Source organism: Hippopotamus amphibius, chromosome 10 (assembly GCF_030028045.1).
Source record: "Hippopotamus amphibius kiboko isolate mHipAmp2 chromosome 10, mHipAmp2.hap2, whole genome shotgun sequence".
In the NCBI taxonomy this organism is placed as follows: domain Eukaryota; kingdom Metazoa; phylum Chordata; class Mammalia; order Artiodactyla; family Hippopotamidae; genus Hippopotamus; species Hippopotamus amphibius.
In genome coordinates, this window is record NC_080195.1 from 77,562,751 (window position 1) to 77,573,580 (window position 10,830).

A 10,830-nucleotide genomic window follows, 5' to 3' on the forward strand; every position below is an offset into this window, starting at 1 on the left:
ATAGATAGGATACATATTTTTAACTTCTTGTTATCTCTAGAGAAATCATTGTTATCCAGCTAGTAAAGGCAAACCCCATATTTGTTTAATATCAAGTCTGTCCCCCTTTCACCATTGCTACTTCTGAGCAGACACTCTTTAAAATAGTTTTTGAATTTTGAAAACTATTTAACTCTCTTAAATCTTTTAGAACAAATACCTAGTTCACTATTTTAAATCTGAAGTAGTGATAGTTGTACTAGTAATATTCACTGATCTTTAATTATGAGCCATGAGCCAGGCAACACGTTAATAGGTACAATATACACTATTCTATTCTATTCTCTCAAAAACTTTTAGAGGTTATTAATAATAGCCAACATTTGCATAGCCCTTCTAATGTGTTCGTGACTGTTCTCAGCACTATATACAGTCACTCACTTAATCTCAGGTGGTGGTGATTACTTTATCCCCATTTTAGGGCTGAAGAAACTGAGGCAGAGGAGATTAACTTTGTTGGTCAAGGTAACCCACCTGGCAAGTGCAGAGAAGAGATTCACATCCAGAGAGTCTGACTTCAAAGTCTTTGCTCTTTATTTTCTTATTTCGAAGATGAGCAAACAACTCAGAAGTGTTAAGTAACTAGAGGAAGATGATTCAGGGGTAAGTGGCTAAGTACAGCCTGCAACATAATGTATAAAAGTAACTGTGATTTCAAGAAGCTATACACACCTTTGTTTATACAATTTCATAATGAAATTAATGACACAACTTGTAATCATTTTAGATGACTATACTCCTTGTCTTGTTAGAGAGTATGCAGAGCATAACATTCTGAGCATAACATCCTGAAATGACTCAGGATGAGTCTCATGAAAGCTGCTGGTTATTGTCATGTACTGCAAAGCCGTTGTCCTAAAGGGCCATTGGCATGGGTCAGCTTCTATATTAACATACAAAGTCATGCTAATAGGCTAAATAGTTCCAGGCCACTGTGCTTTGAAAAGTTCTTCCTGATGGTCAGGCATTTTATGAGCTCCTGCTGCTGTTGACATTGTGCTTAAATCTAGCAGTCTTCTAATTTGGTACACTGGAGTAAAGTGTCAAAAAGATAGTCAATTGGTTGGTGTTTCTCAAATCCTCAACCTCTGGAGTCTAAGGATGTATTAAGATTCTTTGAGGAGAAGAAAGATGGCGGCAATGTAGAAGGATGTGGAATGCATCCCTCTCCACAGATGCATCAGGAATACATCAAAAGATGCAATGATTCCTACAGAGAACTAGCTGAACACCAGCAGACAGCCTTGGACACCAGAAAGGACTGCAAAGATCCCGACATAACTGGATATCCTAAAACACACCACCTGACATGGCCCTGCTCATCAGAGAGAAAAGGCACAGAGCCACACACTGGAAGGCAGAAACCAGACCCCCCCACCAGGAAGACTACTCAAGACACTGGACAAACCCCACCACAGGGGGCAGAGGGCAGAAACAAGAGGAATTACTACTAGGCAGCATAGGGAAAGGAGACAGCAAATCCTATAAATTAGACAAAATGAGAAAACAAAGAAACACCATGCAGGCAAAGGAACAGGAAAAAAAAAAAACACACACAAGACCAAATAAATGAAGAGGAAACAAGAAAACTGCCTGAAAAAGAATTCAGAGTAATGATAGTAAGGATGATCCAAAATCTCGATAGCAAAATACAGAAAATACAAGAAACAGTTAATAAGGACTCAGAAGAACTAAAGAGCAAACAAACAGTAATGGACAACAAAGTAACTAAATTAAAAATATTTTAGATGGTATAAACAGCAGAATAACTGGGGCAGAAGAATGAATAAGTGAGTTGGAAGATAGAATGGGGGAAATAACTGCCATAGAATAGGAAAGAGAAAAAAGAATACAAAGAAAAAAAAGAAAGGAAGACAGTCTCAGAGACCTTGGTGACAACATTAAGCACACAAACATTCGAATCATAGGCACCCCAGAAGAAGAAGAAAAAAAGAAAGGGTCTGAGAAAATATTTGAAGAGGTTATAGTGGAAAACTTCCCCAACATGGGAAAGGAAATAATTAATCAAGTCCAAGAAGTGCAGAGAGTCCCATACAGAATAAACCCAAGGAGAAATACACCGAGTCACATATTAATCAAACTAATGAAAATTAAACACAAAGAAAAAATATTAAAAGCAGCAAGAGAAAAGCAACAAATAACATATAAGGGAAACCCATAAGGATAACAGCTGATCTTTCTGCAGAAACTTTGCAGGCCAGAAGGGAATGGAAGGATATACTGAAAGTCCTGAAAGAGAAAAAAAAAACTACAGCCAAGAATACTTTACCCAGCAAGAATCTCATTCAGATTCGATGGAGAAATCAAAAGCTTTACAGGCAAGCAAAAGTTAAGAGAATTCAGCACCACCAAACCAGCCTTACAACAAGTGCTAAAGGAACTTCTCTAAGTAGGAAACACAAGAAAAGGAAAACACCTACAAAAACAAACCCAAAACAATTAAGAAAATGGCAATAGGAACACACATGTCAATGATCACCTTAAATGTAAATGGATTAAATGCTCCAACCAAAAGACACAGACTGGCTGAATGGATACAAAAACAAGACCCTTCTATATGCTGCCTACAAGAAACCCACTTCAGACCAAGGGACACATATAGACTGAAAGGAAAGGGATGGAAAAAGATATTCCATGCAAATGGAAGTCAAAAGAAAGCTGGAGTAGCAATACTCGTATCAGACAAATTAGACTTTAAAGTAAAGACTATTACAAGAGACAAGGAAGGACACTCCATAATGATCAAGGGATCCATCCAAGAAGAACATATAACAATTGTAAGTATCTATGCACCCAACATAGGAGCACCTCAATGCATAAGGCAAATGCTAACAGCCATAAAAGGGAACATTGACAGTAACACAATAATAGTAGGAGACTTGAACACCCCGCTTGCATCAATGGACAGGTCATCCAAACAGAAAATCAATAAGGACACACAAGCTTTAAATGACACATTAGACCATCTCTACTTAATTGATATTTATAGGACATTCCATCCAAAAACGACAGAATACACTTTCTTCTCAAGTGCACATGGAACATTCTCCAGGTTAGATCACATCTTGGGTCACAAATCAAACCTCGGCGAATTCAAGAAAATTGAAGTTATATCAAGCATCTTCTCTGACCACAACACCATGAGACTAGATATCAATTACAGGAAAAAAAACTGTAAAAAATACAAACACATGGAGGCTAAACAATACGCTATTAAACAACAAAGAAATCATTAAAGAAATCAAAGAGGAAATCAAAAAATATTTAGAAACAGATGACAATGAAAACACCACAACCCAAAACCTATGGGATGCAGCAAAAGCAGTTCTAAGAGGGAAATTTATAGCAATACAGTCCTACCTCAAGAAACAAGAAAAATAGTGAATAAACAACCTAAACTTACACCTAAAAAAATTAGAGAAAGAAGAACAAAGAAACCCCAAAGTGAGCAGGAGGAAAGAAATCATAAAGATCAGATCAGAAATACATGAAAAAGAAAGGAAGGAAACAATAGCAAAAATAAATAAAACTAAAAGCTGTTTCTTTGAGAAGATAAACAAAACTGATAAACCATTAGCCAGACTCATCAGGAAAAAAAGGGAGAAGACACAAATCAACAGAATTAGAAATGAAAAAGGAGAAGTCACAACCGACACTGCAGAAATATAAAAGATCATGAGAGACTACTACAAGCAACTGTATGCCAATACATTGGATAACCTGAAAAAAATGGATACATTCTTAGAAAAGTACAATCTTCCAAGACTGAACCAGGAAGAAATAGAAAATATGAACAAACCAATCACAAATACAGAAATTGAGACTGTGATTAAAAATCTCCCAACAAACAAAAGCCCAGGGCCAGATGGATTCAGGAGCTAATTCTATCAAACATTTAGAGAAGAGCTAACACCTATCCTTCTCAGACTCTTCCAAAATACAGCAGAAGGAGGAACACTCCCAAACTCATTCTGTGAGGCCACCATCACCCTGATACCAAAACTAGGCAAAGATGTCACAAAAAAAGAAAATTACAGGCCAATATTACTGATGAATATAGATGCAAAAATCCTCAACAAAATACTAGCTAACAGAATCCAACAGCACATTAGAAAGATCATACACCATGATCAAGTGGGGTTTATCCCTGGAATGTAAGGATTCTTCAATATATGCAAATCAATCAATGTGATACATCATATCAACAAATCAAAGGATAAAAAACATATGATCAGAGCTGGGAATCGAGGTCCGAGTCCACCGTCCCAGGCGAGGTAACGGGGAGGCTGGTGGTGGCCACTGCCGCGGTTCTGCCTCCGTACCCAGCTCAGGTGGTCACCGTGCTGGTGGCACAAGGGGTGGCGGGGGAGACCCTGAATTCCTGGGGACTGCCGGCTGTGCGAGCCCCACTGGGTCCACGCTCACGCAGGCGGAGGGTTGAGGGAGCGTGGCCCCAGGGCCAGGTGGCCGAGTCGATGCATAGAATTTAAGCCATCTCTCAGAAGTGTATGGTAGAGCTAAAGAAGAAGGCCACCAACCAAGGGTCATCTGAAATTGTGATTGGCTAATAATTCCAGGACAAAATTAGAGATCACTACTCAAGCATAAGGCCTCTACAAAGATGTTTGATTTAAAGTCTTAGGCTGAATATGTTGTGGAATGGGCTGCAAAGGACCCATACAGCTTCCTTACAACAGTTATTTTGGCCCTAACTCCATTGTTTCTAGCAAGTGCTGTACTGTCTTGGAAATTGGCCAAGATGATTGAGGCCAGGGAAAAGGAGCAAAAGAAGAAACAAAAACGTCAAGAAAATATTGCAAAAGCTAAACGACTAAAAAAGGATTGAAGGAATGAACAGGCTCTGCAACCAGAGGAATATCGTTTGGAAAATTACGCAGCTTTGGAAGGACCCATTAAGATTTCTTTTTGGATCGTATGACAGTATTATTTAGTAAACGAAGTCTGAGCATATGGAAGAATCCTGTTAGTTCTCACCTGTACTGTAGCAACTTTTAGGCTTCTGTGTAGAAGTCTGTTGACAGTTACTGTAAATTGGCATTTATTATGCTACAAATTCTTTATAACTGACTTAGTCATTTGCCTTTTTGCAGCTTATGTACTAAAATGAAAACATCTTGTGGAGAAAAATGGCTTTAGATTATGAACTCTATTCAAGTAATGGCTTAAAATGGGGTCCTGTTCTGGACAAAGGAGATTAAGAATGTAAAAATCAGAATTGTCCTGAGGTGAAAAGCATGCTTTGGCTTAAAAGAGATATAGTGTACTAATTACATCTTTTATTATTATTACTTATTCCTTGTAGTAGAATTATTTCTGGCTTCCTCAAAGTAAAATAATATTATTCAATGAGCACTTCTATTTTCTGTATTTTTCTCATTTTAGCTTTTGAGATGCTGGTAATTACCAGAGATTCTGCATTTTTAAAAATCTAATTTGATAAAGAATTCTCTTATTATTATCTTGAGTATGTAGAATACCACTTATTGGATATAACAATTTTTGTACTTATGAACACTGCCATTTTCTTAGAGGTGATTTGAGTAGAGTAACACTGTAATTTAAAGTTTGGAGTAAAAATGCCAAACCTTGTAGTACCTTGGAACCAGTTTATTCTCACTTGTGCTAAGTAGGAACGTGAAGTAGTTAAAATGTCTTAGCAAAAAAATAATTTGCTCATTATATGGGTACCACTTTTGTTTTTTATTCCATTCTTTCTTTTAATTCATTTGGTAGTGATGTCCTTTACTTTTTTGATCCAAGAGGTTCATGGTGAAAATTAAAATTTCAAATTTCTTTTAAGGAACTTTTAAAGAGTAAAAGAAAGGCTTAACATTTGGGAAAATTTTGTTTGGCATAGTATTGGGTGAAAAAGATGTAAATTATGTCCAAATGAGAATGTGTTATAATTAGAAATAAAGAGCTAAAGAATATTTCCTTCAAAAAAAAAAAAAAAAAACCATATGATCATCTCAGTAGATGCAGAAAAAGCTTTTGACAAAATTCAACATCCATTTATGATAAAAACTCTCCAGAAAATGGGCATAGAAGTAAATTACCTCAACATAATAAAAGCCATATATGAGAAACCAAAAGCCGATATCGTTCTAAATGGTGAAAAACTGAAAGAATTCCCTCTAAGAACAGGAACAAGACAAGGGTGCCCACTTTTATCATTATTATTCAACATAGCTTTGGAAGTTTTACCCACAGCAATCAGAGAAGAAAATGAAATAAAAGGAATCCAAATTGGAAAAGAAGAGTTAAAATTGTCACTCTTTGCAGATGACATGATATTATACATAGAAAACCCTAAAGATTCTACCAGAAAACTGCTAGCACGAATTGATGAATTTAGTAAAATAGCAGGATACAAAATTAATGCACAGAAATCTCTTGCATTCCTATACACTAACAACGAAAAAGCAGAAAGAGAAATTAAGGAAACTCTCCCATTTACCACTGCAACAAAAAGAATAAAATACCCAGGAATAAACTTGCCTGAGGAGGCAAAAGACCTGCATGCAGAGAACTATAAGACACTGATGAAAGAAATCAAAGATGATACAAACCAATGGAGAGACATACCATGTTCTTGGATTGGAAGACTCAACATTACTATCCTACCCAAAGCAATTTACAGATTCAGTGCAATCCCTATCAAATTACCAATGGCATTTTTCACAGAACTAGAACAAGAAATCTTATGATTTGTATGGAAACACAAAAGACCTCAAACAGCTAAAGCAATCTTGAGAAGGAAAGAAGGAGTTGGTAGAATTAGGTTTCTGGACTTCAAACTATACTACAAGGCTACAGTGATCAAGACAGTATGGTACTGGCACAAAAATAGAAAGGAAGATCAATGGACCAGAATAGAGAACCCAGAGGTAAACCCAAGCACATATGGGCACCTTATCTTTGACAAAGGAGGCAAGAATATACAATGGAAAAAGGACAGCCTTTTCAATAAGTGGTGCTGGGAAATTTGGACAGCTACATGGAAAAGAATGAAATTAGAATATTTCCTAACACCATACAAAAAATAAACTCAAAATGGATTAAAGACCTCAGTGCAAGGCCAGACACTATAAAACCCCTAGAGGAAAACATAGGCAGAACACTCTATGACATCCATCAAAGCAAGATCCCTTTTGACCCATCTCCTAGAATAATGAAAATAAAATCTAGAATAAACAAATGGGACCTAATGAAACTTAAAAGCTTTTGCACAGCGAAAGAAACCATAAAGAAGACAAGAAGACAACTGTCAGAATGGGAGAAAATACTTGCCAATGAAGCAACAGACAAAAGATTAATCTCCAAAATATACAAGCAGCTCATGCAGCTTAATACCAAAAGAGCAAATAACCCAATCCACAAATGGGCAGACGACCTAAATAGACATTTCTCCAAAGAAGAGAAACAGATGGGCAACAAACACATGAAAAGATGCTCAACATTACTAATCATCAGAGAAATGCAAGTCAAAGCCACAATGAGGTATCACCTCACACCGGTCAGAATGGCCATTATCAAAAAATCTAGACACAATAAATGTTGGAGAGGGTGTGGAGAAAAGGGAACTCTCCTGCACTGTTGGTGGGAATGTAAGTTGGTACAGCCACTATGGAAAACAGTTTGGAGGTTCCTTAAAAAACTACAAATAGAACTACTATATGACCCAGTAATCCCACTACTGAGCATATACCCAGGGAAAACCATAATCCAAAAAGAAACATGTACCATAATGTTCATTGCAGCACTATTTACAATAGCCAGGACATGGAAGCAACCTAAATGCCCATCAACAGATGAATGGATAAAGAAGGTGTGGCACATACACACAATGGAATATTACTCAGCCATAAAAAGGAATGAAATGGAGTTACATGTAATGAGGTGGAAAGACCTAGAGTCTGTCATACAAAGTGAAGTAAGCCAGAAAGAGAAAAACAAATACTGCATGCTAACTCATATATATGGAATCTAAAAAAAAAAAAAAAAAAAAAGATACTGATGAACCCAGTGACAGAACAAGAATAAGGATGAAGATGCAGAGAGTGGACTGGAGGACATGGGGTTGAGGGGTGGCGGGGTGAAGGGGAAGCTGGGATAAAGTGAGAGGGTAGCATAGACATATATACACTACCAACTGTAAAATATATAGCTAGTGGGAAGTTGCTGTGTAACAAAGGGAGATCAATTCGATGATGGGTGATGCCTTAGAAGGCCAGGATAGGGAGTGTGGGATAGAGTCGCAGGAGGGAGGGGGTATGGGGATATATATATAAATACAACTGAGCCACTTTGGTGTACCTCAAAAGCTGGTACAAAAGTGTAAAGCAATTATATTCCAATAAAGAGCTTAAAAAAAAAGATACTGTGCATCACAAGGATAAAAAACAAAAAGATTCTTTGAGGATTTTTTTCTTTAAAAGGAGTTCATGAATTGCTCATATTTATGCATAGTGAATTAAGGATATTACTGTACATGGAATCTTTTTTTGCCTTAAAAAAGAATGTGAACAGACATATGCATGTACTAGAATTAATGCTTGGGCTTCCTTGGTACCAACAATTTTGATTGTTCAGAAGTCTTCTTCATATTTCTTTTAATTATGCTTGAGAGGTTGTTGGTTCCAAAACGAGTGACTTCCAGGTAAAAGACACTATTAATGCTTATATATACATCAATCATTCCCTAGGTACATTGTTACTAGACTAGAAATAAAAGAACATCAGAAAAAAAAAAGAACATCTGGATCAAATCCCTTTATTTTTAGCCAATTGTCTTTTACCAATTAAGGAAACTGATCAGCTGTATTACAAATGTTATTAATCCACACCATAGAATATTCTTCTATATTTATAATCATTCATAATATGGTCAAGAATTTCCAAGTTCATCAATGCTCCTGGATATTTGGCTTTGCCTACAAAGTACTAAATATGTTTTATAAATAAACTTAGTCAACCTGCTCAATTTATTTTTATTCATTTAGGTAAATCTATTAAAATATACAATTCCAGGACTGAAAATGTTTTCAGTATTTAGCCCTATGCCAAAAATGTTTATATTATTGACATTGATCAACTAAAGATTAGATTACTAAAGAATATAATTTTAGCCACAAATTAATAATGATTTAGAAAATAGCCAGATTGCAAAAGGTATTCGTTGGCCATTAATGGCATAAGCAAGATGTCAATAAAACTATGTACCTCTATATCCAAATGAAAAAAGTAAACTATTTAAAAAATTTTACAACTCTTTTATCAGAATTCTATTTGCTTATACATAGCTAATGGGCCAATAATTAATAATTAATTAAAGTAAATGAGGATAGGTCAAATTCTTTGCAAAATCATCGATAATACTATGTGACTACAGAGAAACTTACACACAAGCACACAGTTTCTCTCTCAGTACTTTGGATAATCTCCAAAACCATGTTTTCAAACTTTAAGGTATAAATGAATCACCTGAAGATCTTGTTAAAATGTATGTTTGGATTCACTAGGTCTAGAGTGGGGCCTGAGACTCACAAGATCCAGGGGATGCTGATGCTGCTGGTACTTGAACAATACTTTGGGTAGCAAGGTTTTAAAATCAATATTTTTAATGCAGTCTTAATTCATTAAAGTTATATTTCAGTCAAGTGGATATATTATACTAATTTAGTAATTTACACTGAAATCACTGTAATATATTCACAGAAAACATGCTATTTTTCATTGAGATAGTTTGGTAAATTAAGGATGAGAGACGATAACTTTTCCAAGTGATAAATAGCAAGTTAATTCTTATTCCAAGAATCATTTAATTTCAAAAGATAAAAGCCCACTTAAGCATAAAAGAATAAGCATAAAAGAAAATGGATAGGAACAGTAAAAGAAGTATGTTAGCAAGATCAAGAAAAATCTCATGGCATTCAGGAGAGAAACTCCAGTCAGAACCATATAGGAGAGAATCAGCAGCTAGAGTCATAGGACACAGCTCTTCACACCTCTCTTAAAACAGCGTGGTTTCTTGATTCTGTTTCTGTCAGCAATCTGCTTTATTTTCTCTTGATTGACTGTCTTCCTTTGCTGTATATGAATATAAATATCACTATGCTAGCCCCAATGCCCTGTAACCTCCCAGGTCAAATACATTCTAACTACAATTTTGTGTTCCAAATTTAAATACAGAGAAGAACGAATCTGCCTGGTGAGTTGGATCTGGTCCTGGGTTGAAGGTCCCTTAGCTACTCAGGTGGGCTATAGGAGCAGCCTGAGAAGGGAGCTCAGACAAGGCAGCAGACTGACTTCCATGGTCCCTGTAGCACAGAGCTAATGCCAGAATATCTAGACCAAATGGTGCCTAAACAGTATTCACCATTCATAGCAAAAGAATGCCTCTTGAGACATTTTCTTTAAAAATTAAAATGAGAAAATAAGATGGCTGTTTCAATTGTCAGCACTTTGTATTTACGTATTTGTTTCATAATCTTTTTGAATAAGTTGGAGTTAAATGTTTTTACTACCTAACCAAATAAGGATAAGTCTGAAATTACATTTCAGGCTTGAGCCACCAACTTGAGTAAATGGACATCAAAAGAAGAAAATTTGGATTTAATAAGAACTGGAATTAAAAGGATGACTAATCAATGTTCAGAAGAATTCTGTCTGAGGAAGCTATGTATGAAGTAAGCATCTTATCAAGGCTGCGTGGCTTAATGTATATAAAGTCAGATTAGATTCAGGAGA

General features: G+C 36.1%; 1 pseudogene; it reads left to right on the forward strand.

Moving 5' to 3' along the window:
• Positions 1-4,681: 4,681 nt before the first annotated feature.
• Positions 4,682-4,964, forward strand: LOC130830619 (small integral membrane protein 15-like; annotated as a pseudogene).
• The last annotated feature ends 5,866 nt before the right edge of the window (positions 4,965-10,830 follow it).